This window comes from Tamandua tetradactyla, chromosome 2 (assembly GCF_023851605.1).
Source record: "Tamandua tetradactyla isolate mTamTet1 chromosome 2, mTamTet1.pri, whole genome shotgun sequence".
Classification (NCBI taxonomy): Eukaryota; Metazoa; Chordata; class Mammalia; order Pilosa; family Myrmecophagidae; genus Tamandua; species Tamandua tetradactyla.
The window spans coordinates 28,485,840-28,501,403 of NC_135328.1; the positions used below are offsets into that span (position 1 = coordinate 28,485,840).

Consider the following 15,564-nt stretch of genomic DNA (forward strand, 5'->3'; position numbering starts at 1 on the left):
GAAACATCAGTATAGTGATTCAGCAATCATACTCATTTGTTAAATCCTACCTTCTCTGTATAACTCCACTGTCACTTTCGATCTTTCTCCCACTCTTAGGGGTATTTGGGCTATGTTCATTCTAGCTTTCTCATGTTGGAAGGGCTGTCAATAATAAGGAGTAGAGAGATGGAACTAGCTGGTGTTTTGGAGGGGCTGCCCCTCTAGGTTTCAGGACTTACCTGATCCAGGGATCCATCTGGAGGTGTAGGTTTCTGGAAAGTTACCCTAGTGCACCGGGGTAAGTTCTTCTTCAATACATATTTATGTGATTTCTATCCTGCAGAAATTCTGTGGTTCAGCAAGAAGTTTTTAAAAGAAAGCTGCTTCCAAACATTTTATATTCACACTTTCCTCAATGAAAGCTTTCTCCAAGGGTGAAGTTCCCTAGTCAGAAATGTTCTGATTGTCATGCTGCTCAGACAACTGCCTTATATATTCCCAGTCCTTGTTAAAATTAGAACATTTAAGACTTTTCTTTATATTTTTTCCATTATTACTCTTTGGGCTAAACTATCATAAACATCTTCCTTTGTTGGTATTTCCTTGTTTTTGCACTTTAATTCTCCATCTAGTGAGACCAGATTCCCATAATTCTGTTCCATCACATCCATGTATAAATCCTTCAGTGTAGAATCTAGTCTTCCTGAGACAAGTCAATGACTTTTTTTGCAAATTTCAACAGTTAACACAGTCGTTCCCCACAGGGTCCTGTCTTAGAGGAGGCCAATGTCTTGAAAAGACAAAGCCAGGGGAGGTATAAGTAGTCATGAAAAATGAGGCTTAGCTTGCAGCTCTGTAACAAAGGAGCATGGAAAAGTGTCTTGAGAATTGTTCCTTAGGGCTCCATTCTTTTCTTGGGCTAACGGGGGTGGGAGGTCTTGAATCTCAAGGTTACCACTATCTGGGGTATGAGTTAACCCTTCTGTCCAAAAGAAATATTCATAAAACACCAAGAAAAAGGCTAAATATCAGTCTGTTCAATCTTTACTAGTTTGCATGGTGAGAGTTCATATTCTACTTTTTTAATGATAAGAAGACCAAAACCAGGTATCGATGCCATTTGTCCAAGCTTATGCATCTGGTGAGCACCAGCGATAAGACAGAGTAATATAAAAAATAAAAACACAAATACCTCCCCCCCACATGAACTGCCATATAAGATCTTCATTTTGAGTGCGTACTTTGCACGCCAGCCCACTTTACACACTGCGCCGAGCCCATTTCACGACGATCCTAAGTAAGCGCCATCCTAGCTCCCCTTCTACAGAGCAGGACGCGGAAGCATGAGGAAGCTGAGGCCCTGCCCGAAGTCAAGCAGGGCGGGCAGGTTCTGGAGGTCATGTCCAGGCCCCTCTCCTGGCTGAGGCCCGCACGCTCCCGGGACCTACACTGACTGGAAACCCCGGCGCCCTGAACTCGCCAACGGCCCCTCAGCACGCTAGCGCTCTCGCTGCGCTCCGAGGCGTGGGAAACCAGCCTCGGCGATCCTGAGGCGACGTGCCCTTATCATGGACGCTATTGTCCCGGAACCGGAACTGGAACCGGAGCCGGAACCGGAACCGGAACCTTGCCAGCCGCAGTCCTCCCAGGACTCAGGTCTCCGCGAGGCTGCGAGGGTACATCCAGCTCCAAGACGATTTCCAGGTCTTAAAGGTGTGTGGTGGTTTGAATTTGCACTGGCTATTCGTATATCTTCTTTGGTGAAGTATTTATTCATATCTCTTGCCCAGTTCTTATTGGGTTATCTTTTTATTACTGAGTTGTGAGGGTTTTTTTTTTTTTTTTTTAAATATATCATGGGTACACATCCTTTGAAGTATGTATTGTGAATATGCTTCTTAACAAAGAGCAGAGGTTTTTAACTTGATGAAGTCTAATTTCTCAAGTTGTTTTTTAGTTTATGGTTCGTACTTTGTGCCCTAAGAAATCCTCTATGATTGTGAAGATTTTCTCTTAGAAGTTTTATTGTAACACTTAAGTCTATAATCCATTCTGAATTTATTGTGCAATGGGATGAGGTAAGGGTCGAGGTACATTCTTTTTCCCTCTAGGAATATCCAAGTTGTTCCAATCTGTTGAAAAAAAATTATTTCCTTATCTTGGCATCTAGGTGGAAGACCAACAGACTCTTCATTTTGTTCTGTAGAGCTATATGCAATACCACATTGTCTTGATTATTGGAAGCTGTATTTTCCAAAATAGAACTTAATATCTCTGGTCTCACCTGCTCTCCAAAACTAACTTACTACACCTCCATTAAGAGATGGAGTCATTGTCTCCTCTTCTAGAACTTACACCAGAATAAGTAACAGCATCACTAAAGTAAAGAAGTTACTCTTTCTGACTTCTGGAGGTTAGGTCGTAAAAGGTGATTTGCTTCTTTCTTTCTTTCTGTCTCTCTCAGGACACGTATCTTTGGAGCCATGAACTGCCATATAAGAAGTCTGATTACACTGCGGCCACTGTGCTGCAGGGACCAAGGGAAGAAGCTACATTGAGCTAGAGAAATACATGAGGAGTTCCAACTTTTCCAGGCTTCCAGTTGTTCTTAGCTGTTCTAGTTTGCTAGCTGCCAGAATGCAACACACCAGAGATGGATTGGCTTTTAATAAAAGGGGATTTATTTCATTAGTTCTTCCGAGGACAGGCAGCTAACTTTCAACTGAGGTTCTTTCTTACGTGGGAAGGCACAGGGTGATTTCTGCTGGCCTTCTCTTCAGGCCTCTGGGTGCCAACAACTTTCCCTGGGGTGATTCCTTTCTGCATCTCCAAAGGCCTGGGCTGAGCTGCGAGAGCTGAGATGAGGTATGCAGAGCTGCTTGGGCTGTGCTACATTGAGCTCTTTCATTTAAGCACCAGCCAATTAAATCAAATGTCATTCATTGTACAGGCACGCCTCCTAGCCGACTGCAGATGTAATGAGCAACAGATGAGGTTCACATACCATTGGCTCATGTCCACAGCAACAGAACTAGGCACCTTCACATGGCCAAGTTGACAACTAAATCTAACTACCACATTAGCTCAGATGTGAGTGAAGGAAAGTTGGAGATGGCTGCAGCCCCAGAACTGTCTGACTGCCACCGAGGTACAACTGACTAGGTGAGCTGGTTGCAAATTCCCGATCCACACAAACCATGAGATATAATAAGTGATTATTGTTGCTTGAAGCCAGCAAGATAGGGGATGAGTTATGTAACAGTAGATAGTTACGTAGCAGCTTAATAGTAAGTCTTATAATCAGTTATGTAACTGATTATAAACAGAGTATCTTTTATAAAGGGGAATTTATTAACTTGCAAGCTTGCAGTTCTAAAGCAGTGAAAAGGTCCAAACTAAGGCATCCAGGGAAAGATACCTTGATTCAAGAAAGGCCAGTGGGTCCAGAACACCTGTCAACTGGGAAGACATCTTCCCAGGAAGCGTCTGCTAGCTTTCTCTTTTCATTTCATAAGGCTTCCCCAAGGCACTTTCCTTCTGGATCTCCAAAGGTCTCTGGTTATGTGGGCTCTGTCGCCTCTTCAGGCTCTTTTCAAAATGGTTCTTTCTTAAAGGGTTCCAGTAAGCAACCATACCTTGAATACATCTCCATGGAAACCAACTAATCAAAAGTTACCACTTTGGTGTGTGAAGTAGTGTTTCATATTACTTTGAATATGAATTTTGATTTAAATTTTCCTAATGGCTAATGATATTGAACAATCTTTTCACATGCTTATTGGCCATTTTTATGTTCTTTTTCAAAATAGTTTTTGGCTAGGTAAGCTTTTTGCATTTGCATATAAATTTTAGAATCAGCTTGGCAATTCCTACAAAAAAGCCAGCTGGGATTCTATTGAATTTGTAGGACAATTTGGAAACAGTTTTTATCTGAACAGAGTTGAGTCTTCTGATCCATGAAATGGTAAATATCTCAATTTATTTTGGTTTCTTTAATTTCTCTCACAATATTTTTAAATTTTCACTGTGTGGGCCTATCACACATTTTGTTAGATGTCTCGCTAGTTTTTTCATGTTTTGGGATGCTTTTCAAAATGGTATTATTTGTTTAATTTCAATTTAAAATTTTTCTTGCTCAGATATAGAAATACAATTTATTTTTGTAAATTAACCTTTTGTCATGTGACTTTGCTAAAATCATTCACTAGTTCTAGTAGCTTTTTATAGATTCTTCATGATAGATTTATATGCATGATTAGGTCTTCAAATAAAAACAGTTTTGCTTATTCCTATTAATCTGTTTGCCTTTTCTTTCTTTCTTTTTTGGTTTAACAAATTGGTTAGGACTCTGGAACAGTGTTGACTAGAAGTGGGAAGAAGGGCATCCTTGCCCTATTCCAAATTTTAGGAGAAAAAGCATTCAGTCTTTCACTGTTAAGTATCATGTTAACTGTAGGTTTTCATCAATACTCTTTATCAGTTTGGAGAAATTCCCTCTATTCTTAGTTTTCTGGGAATTTTTAAAATCAAGAATGTTGCTAAGGTTTTTGAAAAGCTTTTTCTGCATCTGTTGATGAAATCCTATGGGTTTTCTGCTTTAGTCTGTTAGTATGGTGAAATACATGGGTTGAATTACAAATGTTAAATATTCAAATACCTGGTGTATGATTTATTATCCTTTTTACACACTGTAAGGTTTGATTTGCTAATATTTTAAAGATTTATATTTTAAAGTGTGTTGATTTCTGTTTTTTGTTTCTTGTAATGTGTTTGTTTGATTTAGGTATCGGGGAAATGCTGGTCTCATAAAATGAGTTGGGATGTGTTTCTTCCTCCTCAATTTTCTGGAAATTTGTGTAGAATTGGTATTATTTCTTCCTTAGATGTTTGATATAATTTAAATGTCTATGATATCTGGGTCTGTAGATTTATTTGTCAGAAGATTTTTAATCCCAAATTTAGTTACTTATATGTATAAGTTTCTTATATATAAATAGTTTCTCAGATTGGTTATTTTTTCTTGACTTGGTTTTGGTGATTTGTTTTTCAAGGCATTTATGTAGTCTTCTAAATTGCTAAATTTATTGGCATGAATCTGTTAATCATTTTCCCTTAAGGTTATAAAATAGTGGCATTCCCTCTTTCATTTCTGACATTGGTAATTAATGTTTTCTCTCTTTTTAATTTGATCAGTTTGGTCAAGATTTTATCAATTTTATTGATGTTTTCCAAGAAATTAGCCTTTAATCAATTTAATAGATTTTTTCTTTTGTTTGACCATATTCTACTTCATTGGTTTCTGCTCTTAATTTGATTATTTCCTTGCTTCTACTTACTTTGTATTTAATTTACTTTCCTTTTTCTAGCTTATGGTCCAAGTTTAGATAATTAGTTTTAGATCTTTTCTTTCCTAAGATAAGCATTTAAAGCATTAAATTTCCTTCCAATAACTGTTTTTTAAAATATTTTTATTGACAAAACAACATACAAACATGAACATTCTTAACATATGAACGTTCCATACTTGGTGTGCAATCAGTGGCTCACAATGTCATTACATAGTTGTATATTCATCACCATGATCATTTCTTAGAACATTTTCATCACTCCAGAAAAAGAAATAAAAAGAAAAAAGAAAAAACTTATGCATACTATACTCCTTAACCCTCCCTCTGTTTGACCACTAGTATTTCCATCTACCCAATTTATTTTAACGTTTGTTCCCCTATTATTTATTTCTTTTTAATCCATATTTTTTACTCATCTGTCCATACCGTAGATAAAAGGAGCATCAGATACAAGGTTTTCACTATCACACAGTCACATTGTGAAAGCTGTATCATTATACAATCATCTTCATATGATTGCTGTTTTATCTATACTCAGATGAATTTGTCATGCTGTATTTTAATTTTCATTCAGTTAAAACATTTTGTTATTTTCCTTGGGATTAATCCTCTGATCCATAGTTTTGTTAGAAGTGTGTTAATTTCTGATTTAATTCCAGTTGTTGTCGGAGAGCATGTTCTGTAGGATTTAAATCTTTGGACCTCTATTGAGACTTGTCTTATGGTTCAACAAATCATATTTTTTGGTGAATATACCATGTGTACAGCATATATATTCTACTGTTGTTGGGTTGAATGTCCTAAAAATATCACTTAAATCAAGTTGGTTGAGAACATTCTTCAGTCTTATGTGTCCTAAGTGATTTTATGCCTGCTTGTTCTAATAACTATCGAGGAATACTAAAATCTTCAATTATAATTGTGAATTTGTCTATTTATCCTTTATTTTTTGTGGTCTTTTCCTTCATGTAATTCAAAAGCACTGTTACTAGGTGCATACATAATTAGGGTTGTTATGTATGTTTTTTTTTTTTGTACGCTGTATGGCAGGGGTCACATTTCATTCTTTTTCCATGTGAGTATCCTGCAGCACCATTTGTTGAATTTTTGTTTGTCTGTTTGGGTTTTCATTTGTTTTTTTGCTTGTTTGTTTGGGAAGTACATGGCCAGGAATCGAACCTAGGTCTCCCGCTTGTCAGGCGAGAATTCTACCTCTGACCTACTGTTGTAACCCCTGTTATATGATTATAAAATGTCCCTCTTTATCTCTTGTCCTCAAGACTACCTAGATTTTTTATACTCAATATTAACATGATATAACGTTTTCTATGCTTTTAACTTTAATCTAACTGTGCTTTTATATTCGGAGTGAATTTCTTGTAGACAACATATAATTAGATCTTTTATTTTTATCCTCTCTGACAATTTCTGTTTTTTAATCGAAGTATTTGTACCACTTACATTTAATGCAGTTATGAATGTGGTTGGATTTAATTTATCATCTTGCATTTTGTTTTCCAATTATCCCATTGATCCTTTATGTGCCTTTCCATGTTTTTCTGCTTTCTTTTGTAAAATTAGTGAAATAGTCCATTTTAACTCAACTATTTGCTTTTTAGATAAACCTTTTTTTTTTAAATGTTTTGCTCTGGGATTTAAAATATGTATTTTAAACTTGTTACAGTCTACCTTATATGGATAATTAAATTTGAATATCATATAATTTTCATGGGTCACAAGATATTCTTCTTTTGATTTTTTAACTATTTAGAAATATAAGCATCATTCTTAGCTTGTGATCCATAGTTTAACACCCACTCTAATTCATAGTCATGCTAGCTTCCTTTACAGCACTAATAACAATTTATAATTCTTTTGTTTAATAGTTTTCCATTTAAAAAATTTCTACCCCTTCCCACGCCTTCCACCTTGAGGTGGAGCCTGGGAAGCAGAGAGAGGAGCAGAGGTGGTGCTGTAGCACCTGCAGCCCTGCTTGTCCCTATTCCATGCCATCTCTCCTGTTCCCATGGTCAATACCTGATCTTGGGGCTAGAATCCAGGTTGTCTGTGGTGGCAGTGATATTGACATGTCCCCTGCTGAGAAGATGGAGGATTGTCCATGTTCAGGGACTGCAGCATCTGGGTGATCTACTCCCAGAATGTTATGGCTGCAGCTTCTGTTGCTGGTATTATAAAAGGATCTCTTGGTCTAGCTGGTTTGGATAAAATATTGGTGGATAATATTGGTGATGTAATCATTACTAATGACGGTGTAACCATCCTGAAACTAAAGGAAGAACATCCTGTAGCTAAAGTTCTTTGTGAGCTGGCTGATTGGTAAGACAAAGAAGTTGGAGTTGCAACTACCTTAGTGGTTATTATTGCAGCAGAACTTCTGAAAAATGCAGATGAACTAGTCAAACAGAAAATTTCATCCACATTTTGTTAGTGGCTGTTGACTTACTTGCAAGGAAACATTATATCAGTTAAAACCTAATTATTAACACAGATGAACTTGGAAAAGATTGCCTGATCATTGCTGCTTACAGACATCTATGTCTTCCAAAATCATTGGAATTGATGGTGATTTTTTCACTGATATGACAGTAGATGTGGTTCTTGCCATTAAGTACACAGATATAAGAGGCTAGCCTTGCTATCCAGTCAATTCTGTTAATGTTCTGAAACCCATGCGAGAAATCAGATAGAGAGTATGCTGACCAATGGCTGTGCATGCAGTGGTGTGGTGGGATCCCAGGACATGCCCAAGAGAATAGTTAATGCAAAAATTGTTTGCCTTGACCTCAGCCTGCAGAAAACAAAAAGGAAGCTTGATATATAGGTGGTTACTACAGACCCTGAAAAACTGGACCAAATTAAATAGAGGGACTCAGATATCACCAAGGAGGGAATTTAGAAGATCCTTCCAACTGACGCCAATGCTATTCTAACCACTGGTGGAATTGATGATATGTGTCTGAAGTATTTTGTGGAGTCTAGGGGGCTCCACATATATATCTATATGCTATGGCAGATAGAAGAATATTAAAAAGGAACATTAGACACAGTGTCAAAGCTTCAGGAGCTGCTGTTCTTTCAACCCTGGCCAAACTGGAGAGTGAGGAAACTTTTGAAGCTGCAATGCTGGAACAGGCAGAAGAGGATTTGAGATGATGAAAGGATTTTAATTAAAAACACTAAAGTTCATACATCTACCCCAATTATCTTATGCAGGGCAAATGATTTCATTTGTGATGAAAGAGTCCTCTTTACATGATGCTCTTTGTGTGGTGAAGAGAGTTTTGGAATCAAAATCTGTGGCTCCTGGTAGAGGTGCTATGGAAGCAGCCCTTTCCATTTACCTTGAAAACTATGCGACCAGCATGGAATTCTCAAGAACAGCTTGCTTTTGCAGAGTCTGCAAGATCTCTTCTTGCTACACACTGGCAGTTTATGCTGCCTAAGACTCTACAAAGTTTTCAAGGTTAAGAGGTTTTCATAATGAGGCTCAAGTGAACCCAGAACATAGAAATCTAAAATTATCAGTCTTGGTTTGCTCAATGGTAAACCTCAAGACGACAAACAAGTAGGGGGTGTCTGAACCTACCATAGTGAAAGAGTTTGAAGTTTGCAATGGAAGCTACAATTATTATCTTTCCAATCGATCTTACTAAATTACATGCAGAAAGTGAAGATGATAAACATGGAAGTTGTGAAGATGCTGGTTATTCAGGAGCCCTTGATGACTGATAAAAGTGTTAGATGCTGTCTAACTTTGAGTATACACATTAAAGTACAACAAGCTGGGGCTTGGCCACGGTGGTTCAGCAGGTAGAGTTCTTGCCTGCCGTGCCAGAGACCCGGGTTGGATTCCTGATTTCCATTGATTCCAGCTTTTAGCTGCGTCCCATGGCTTCTTTCCATCAGACTTTCACTCTGCCTGTAAAGGACTACAGGAATCAGGGTTAAGGTCTAACCTGATTCAGTTGGGCCGCACCTTAACTAAAATAGCATCTTGAAGAGATCTTACTTATAAAATTATGAGTCCACACTCACAAGAATATAGACCAAGACCAAGAATATCTCCAAACTGGGGTACAACTCACTATAATTCATATCTCAAAACTTCATTTTTCTTGTGGTGGTATAACAGGTTTGTACCACCCTTTGTTTGTCCATTGATCTGTTGATGGATACGTGAGTTGTTTTCCATTTTTGGCTATTGTTAACAATTCTGCTGCGAACATTGGTGTACAAGTTTCTGTTTTAAATTCTTATTTTTCAGTTTCTTTGGGTCTATATCTACAAGTGGGATTGCCAGGTATGCCAGTTTGAAACTGTCATGTACCCCAGAAAAGCCATGCTGTTTAATCCTCATTAAATATTGCTAGGTAGGATTTTTTTTGTTGTTGTTTCCATGGAGATGTGACACACTCAATTGTGGGTGGTAATGTTAAAAAAAATATTTTTATTGATAAATCTTCACGCACAAATTCCTTACATGGTGTACAATCAGTGACTCACAGTATCATCACATAGTTGTGCATTCATCACCATGATAATTTTTTAGAACATTTGCATCACTCCAGAAAAAGAAATCAAAATAAAAAAGAAAAAAACCCATGCATACCTTATTCCTTATCCCTCCCTCTCATTGACCACTAGTATTTCCATCTACCCAACTTATTTTACCCATTGTCCCCCCTATTATTTATTTAATTTTTATCCATAGTTTTTTGCTCATCCATCCATACCCTGGATAAAAGGAACAACAGACACAAGGTTTTCACAATCCCACAGCTACATTGTAAAAATTATATCTTTATATAACCACTTCAAGAATCAAGGCTACTGGAACACAGCTTAACGGTTTCAAGTACTTCTATCCAGCCACTCCAATACACCATGAACTGAAAAGGGGTATCTATATAATGCATAAGAATAACCTCCAGGATAAACTTTCAATTCTGTTTGAAATCTCTCATCCAATGAAACTTGATTTTGTCTCATTTCTCTTTTTCCCCTTTTGGTCAAGAAGAATTTCTCAATCCCTTGATGCCGGGTCCCCGCTCATCCCAGGAGTTCTGTCCCACATTGCCAGGGGGATTTATACCCCTGGGAATCATGTCCCACGTTGTGTGTGTGTGTGTGTGGGGTAGCAGCGGTGGGGAGGACAGTGAGTTCACCTGCCAAGCTGGCTTAGAAAGAGAGGAGTGGGTGGTAACTTTTGATTAGTTGGTTTCCATGGAGATGTATTCAAGGTATGGTTGCTTACTGGAACCCTTTAAGAAAGAACCATTTTGAAAAGAGCCTGAAGAGGCAACAGAGCCCACATAACCAGAGACCTTTGGAGATCCAGAAGGAAAGTGCCTTGGGGAAGCCTTATGAAATGAAAAGAGAAAGCTAGCAGATGCTTCCTGGGAAGATGTCTTCCCAGTTGACAGGTGTTCTGGACCCACTGGCCTTTCTTGAATCAAGGTATCTTTCCCTGGATGCCTTAGTTTGGACCTTTTCACTGCTTTAGAACTGCAAGCTTGCAAGTTAATAAATTCCCCTTTATAAAACATACTCTGTTTCTGATATATTGCATTCTGGCAGCTTTAGTAAACTAAAACACCAGGTGATATGGTACTTCTATATTTAACTTTTTGAGGAACTATAATGGGTTCAACAGTGGTTGCACTATTTTACATTCCCACCAGTGATGCATACACCAGTTTCTCCCCATCCTCTCCAACTCTTATTTTTCATTTTAAGAAATGATAATTTCCATCCCTGTTGGTGTGAAGTAGTGTTTCCTATTACTTTGAATATGAATTTTGATTTAAATTTTCCTAATGGCTAATGATATTGAACAATCTTTTCACATGCTTATTGGCCATTTTTATATTCTTTTTGATTGGGTAGTTTGCCTTTTTGTTGTTGAGTTGTAGGAGTTTTTTTTTGTATTTTGAATATGAACCCAGGTCTCTGGCATGGCAGGTGAGAATTCTGCCACTTATCCACCATCGCACTGCCCTAATTTTCATTTTTTTAATGGCAGCAATTTTAATAGGTGTGAAATGGTATCTCGTGGTTTTGATTTACATTTTTATGATGGCTAATGGTGTTGAGCATCTTTTCATATGCTTTCTGGTCATTTGTATATCTTCTTTGGAGATATGTTTGTTCAGGTCTTTTGCCCACTTTTAAAATTGGGTTGTCTTTTGTTGTTAAGTTTCTTTATATAAACAGCATATTAATCCTTTATCAGATAGGTGGTTTCCAATCTTTTTACTTTCATGATGAAGTCCTGTGAGGAACGAAAGTGATTTATTTTGATGAGGTCCCATTTATCTATTTTTATTGTTGTTGCTTGTGCTTTGGGTGCAAAACCTAAGAAACTATTGCCTAAATAAGAGGTCCTGAAAACTGTTTTCCTATGTCTTCTATAGGTCTTTGATCCATTAAAAATTTTTTTTTGTATATGTGGCATACGGTAGGGATGTTCTTTTTCTTTTTCTGCAAATAGAAATCCAGTTTTCTCAGCACCATTTGTAGAAGAAACTATTCTTTCCTAATTGAGTAGTCTTTGCTAACTTGTCAAGAATCAGTTGACCACGAATGTGAGGGTTGATTTCAGAGCTTTCAGTTCTTTTTCACTGGTCTGCATGTTTGTCCTTGTGCCAGTAACATGCTGTTTTGATTATTGTGGCTTTGTAATATATCTTAAGCTCCAGAAGTGTGAGTCCTTCAACTTCATTCTTCTTTTCAAGATGGCCTTAGCTATTCGGGGACCTTTACCCTTCCATAAGTTTGATAATTGGCTTTTCCATTTCTGCAAATAAGATTGTTGGTATTTTGATTGGGATTCTATTGAATCTATAAATTGCTTTGGGTAGTGTGCTGGTTTGAGGCTGTTGTATATCCCAGGAAAGCCATGTTCTCTTTCCTAATCTAATCTTCTGAGGGCAAACATACTGTTTAGGTGGGATCTTTTTGATTAAGTTGTTTTCATAGAGATGTAACACATCCATATTATGGATGGGACCTTTTGATTCAGTGATTTCCATGGAGATGTGTCTCCAGCTATTCAAGGTGAGTCTTACTTCACTTAGTAGAGTGCTTTAAGAGGAAGCTACTTTGGAAAATTGCTCAGAGCTGACACAGACAGTGACTTTTAGAAAATGCAGAAAGAAAATACCTAGAAAATGCAGAAAGAAAATACCCCCTGGGAAGCTGTTTAAAACCAGAAACCAAAGGACCAGAAGATACCAGCTGTGTGCCTTCCCAGCTCCACCTTTCTTACGTCAAGGTATCTTTCTCTGGATGCCTTAGTTTGGATATTTTTATGGCCTGAGAACAATAAACTTTTAACTTAATAAATTCCCTTTATTAAAGTCAACTCATTTTTGGTATATTGCATTTTTAGCGGCATTAAAAAACCAAAACCTGTAGTATTGCCATCTTAATGATTTTAGTCTTTCAAACCATGCACCCAGAATATCCTTCCATTTATTTAGCTCTTCTTTTATTTCTTTTAGCAATATTTTGTAGTTTTCTTTGTACAAGTCCTTTATACCCTTGGTTATATTTATTCCTAGATAATTGATTCTTTTAGTTGCTATTGCAAATAAATGTTTTTTTCTTGATTTCTTGTTCCAGTTGTTCATTGCCTGTGTATAGAAACACTGCATATTTTGGGGTTTTCAGTTTTGTATGTTGATTTTGTACCTTGCCACTTTGCTGAATTAATTTATTAGCTCTAGGAGCTTTGTGGTGGATTTTTCAGGATTTTCTGAATTTAAAATCATATCATCTGCAAACAGGGAAAGTTTTACTTCTTTCTTTCCAATTTGGATGCCTTTTATTTCTTTTTCTTGCCTAATTGTTCTGGCAAGAACTTCCAGTAGACTGTTAACAGTGAGGACGTAGAAAGAGTTAGAGAGTGCTCCCTTCTCTTTAATATTTTGAAAGCATTTGAGCAGAATTGCAGTGAAGCCTTCTTGGAGTGTTTGGTAGAATTCCCCTGTGAAACCATCTGGTGCTGGGCTTTTCTTTGTTGTGTGGTTTTTGGTTACTGATTCAATCTCTTCACCACTAACTGGTTTGTTGAGATCTTCTATTTCTTCTTGAGTCAGTATTGGTAGTTTGTGTGCTTTAAAAATTTTTTCATTTCATCTAGGTTATCTAATTTATTGATATACAGTTGTTCATAATATCCCTTTATAGTCCTTTTTATTTCAGTTGGATTGGTGGTAATGTCCCATTTTTCATTTCTAATTTTTACTATTTGTTTCTTCTCTCTTTTTTCTTTGTTGGTCAGCTTAAGTTTTGTTAATTTTCTTGATGTTTTAAAAGTACAAATTTTGTTTTTGTTGATTCTCTCTCTCTCTTTTTTGTTTGCTATTTCATTTATCTCTGCTCTAATCTTTGTTATTTCATTCCTTCTGCTCACTTTGAGTCTAGTTTGGTTTTCTTTTTCTAGTTCTTCCTGTTTTGAGGTTAGGCCTCTGATTTGAAATCTTTTTTTTTCTTTTTAATGTAAGCATTTAGAGCTAAAACTTTCCCCCTGAGCACTGCCTTTACTGTATCCCATAGGTTTTGGTATGTTGTAGTTTTATTTTCACTTACCTCAAGATATTTCCTAATTTTGCTTCTGATTTCCCTATTGGTTAAGAGTTGTTAAACTTCCACACACTTGGAGATTTTCCCCTTTCCCTCTGTTATTGATTTCTATCTTCACACCATTGTAGTCAGAGAATATACATTGCATGATTTCAGTATTTTTTAATTCATTGAGATGTGTTTTGTGACCCAACATAGGGTCTATCCTGGAGGATGATCCATGTGTACTTGAGAAGTTATGTATTCTGTTTTCATTGGGTACTGTGTTCTATATATGTCTGTTAGATCTAGTTGGCTTAATGTGTCATTCAAATCCTGTACTTCCTTGTTGATCTTCTGACTAGATGCTCTGTCCATTATTGAGAGCGTTGTATTAAAGTTTCCTTCTATTAGTGTAAAATCATCAATTTCTCCCTTCAAATCTGTCGGTATTTGCCTCATATATTTTTGGTCTCTGCTGTTAGGTGCATATATATATTTATAATTGTTACATTTTCCTGTTGAATTGTTCCCTTTTATGAATATGTAATGACCATCTTTGTTTCTCATAACTGTTTTTGAATTAAAGTCTATTTTACCCAATATTAATATAGCTACCTCAGATCTCTTTTGTTTACTTCTTGAATGGGATATATTTTTTCCATCCTTTCATTATCAACCTGCCTGCATCTTTGACTTTAAGGTGAGTCTCTTGCAGATAGGATATAGTTGGGTCATGCTTTTTTTATCCTTTCTGCCAGTCTCTGCCTTTTGACTAATTAAATTTAATCCTTTTACTTTTTTTTGCACGAGCAGGCACCGGAAATAGAACCTGGGTCTCCAGCATAGCAGGTGAGAACTCTGCTGCTGAGCCACCGTTGCCTGACCTAAGAGCATTTTTTAAAAAGTCTTGTTTGAAAGGTCCACATTCTCATCTTTCTTGTTGGTGTTTTCTGTATTTCTGTCTTCTTTCTTTGAATGGGCCATCTTTTCCTGATTCTTTGTTTTTCTTGTACTCTTTTGTAGCACACTTAACATTTTAATATTGTGAAATGTCAACTCTGGAATTTACTCTCTAGGATGTCTGTTTCCTAATTTTGTGACCAGCTGGTAATGAGATAGAGATTTTCTTGCATTTCAGCCATCCTGTCAAGAAGGTCTGCCCTTGGTGAATGTAGTGTGCAGGTTTTTCCCTGTCTTACCGGGCCTCTGTCTTGTCCTGGACTTTTGCTTGTTAGTTTTGGAGTTCTCCTGTTTACAGGAGAATTGGTTGTCTCCTTTGTTTCCCAGGGGACAACCCTCCCTCTCCTGGGATTTGAAGCTGGCAGACCTTCGTCCCACACTGTCTGCCTCTATCATTTTTTAATGCTTCCTTCATTGTCTCACACTGAATTTACCTGGAGCACCCATTCTGGGAAGAGGGTCACTCTGGGAGGAGAGTCACCCTGGGAGGGCTTTCCCAATTTGGTCTTTCCCAGCCAAAATGGCCAGCGACCCATGAAGGGGATGTAGACTGGCTCCAAAGTGTGGAGGAAGTCAGGAAGGGCACACACACAAAAAACATCGATTCTCCTCAAAGCTGAGCTTTCCTGGCCTGCCCAGCAAATGCAGACCTTCATGCAACTTTCTCCTAAATCCCTGAGGAAGC

The 15,564-nt window shown here is 37.4% G+C and overlaps 1 protein-coding gene, 1 long non-coding RNA gene and 1 pseudogene across 2 annotated transcripts in view; 2 read left to right on the forward strand and 1 right to left on the reverse strand.

Annotated features, from left to right (window-relative positions):
* PTPN3 (protein tyrosine phosphatase non-receptor type 3) overlaps nucleotides 1-1,562 on the reverse strand; it is a 183,320-nt gene extending 181,758 nt beyond the window's left edge. The window contains exon 1 of the mRNA XM_077141515.1: nucleotides 222-1,562. The gene's annotated coding sequence lies outside the window, so the exon portion shown is untranslated. The remainder of the gene's footprint in view (nucleotides 1-221) is intronic.
* Nucleotides 1,563-1,595: 33 nt separating this feature from the next.
* LOC143667380 (uncharacterized) overlaps nucleotides 1,596-15,564 on the forward strand; it is a 105,968-nt gene continuing 91,999 nt past the window's right edge. Inside the window, exons 1-3 of the long non-coding RNA XR_013168018.1 lie at nucleotides 1,596-1,695; nucleotides 2,447-2,847; nucleotides 2,933-3,144. This is a non-coding gene — a long non-coding RNA (uncharacterized LOC143667380). The remainder of the gene's footprint in view (nucleotides 1,696-2,446; nucleotides 2,848-2,932; nucleotides 3,145-15,564) is intronic.
* On the forward strand, nucleotides 7,447-9,111 carry LOC143659479 (T-complex protein 1 subunit alpha pseudogene; annotated as a pseudogene).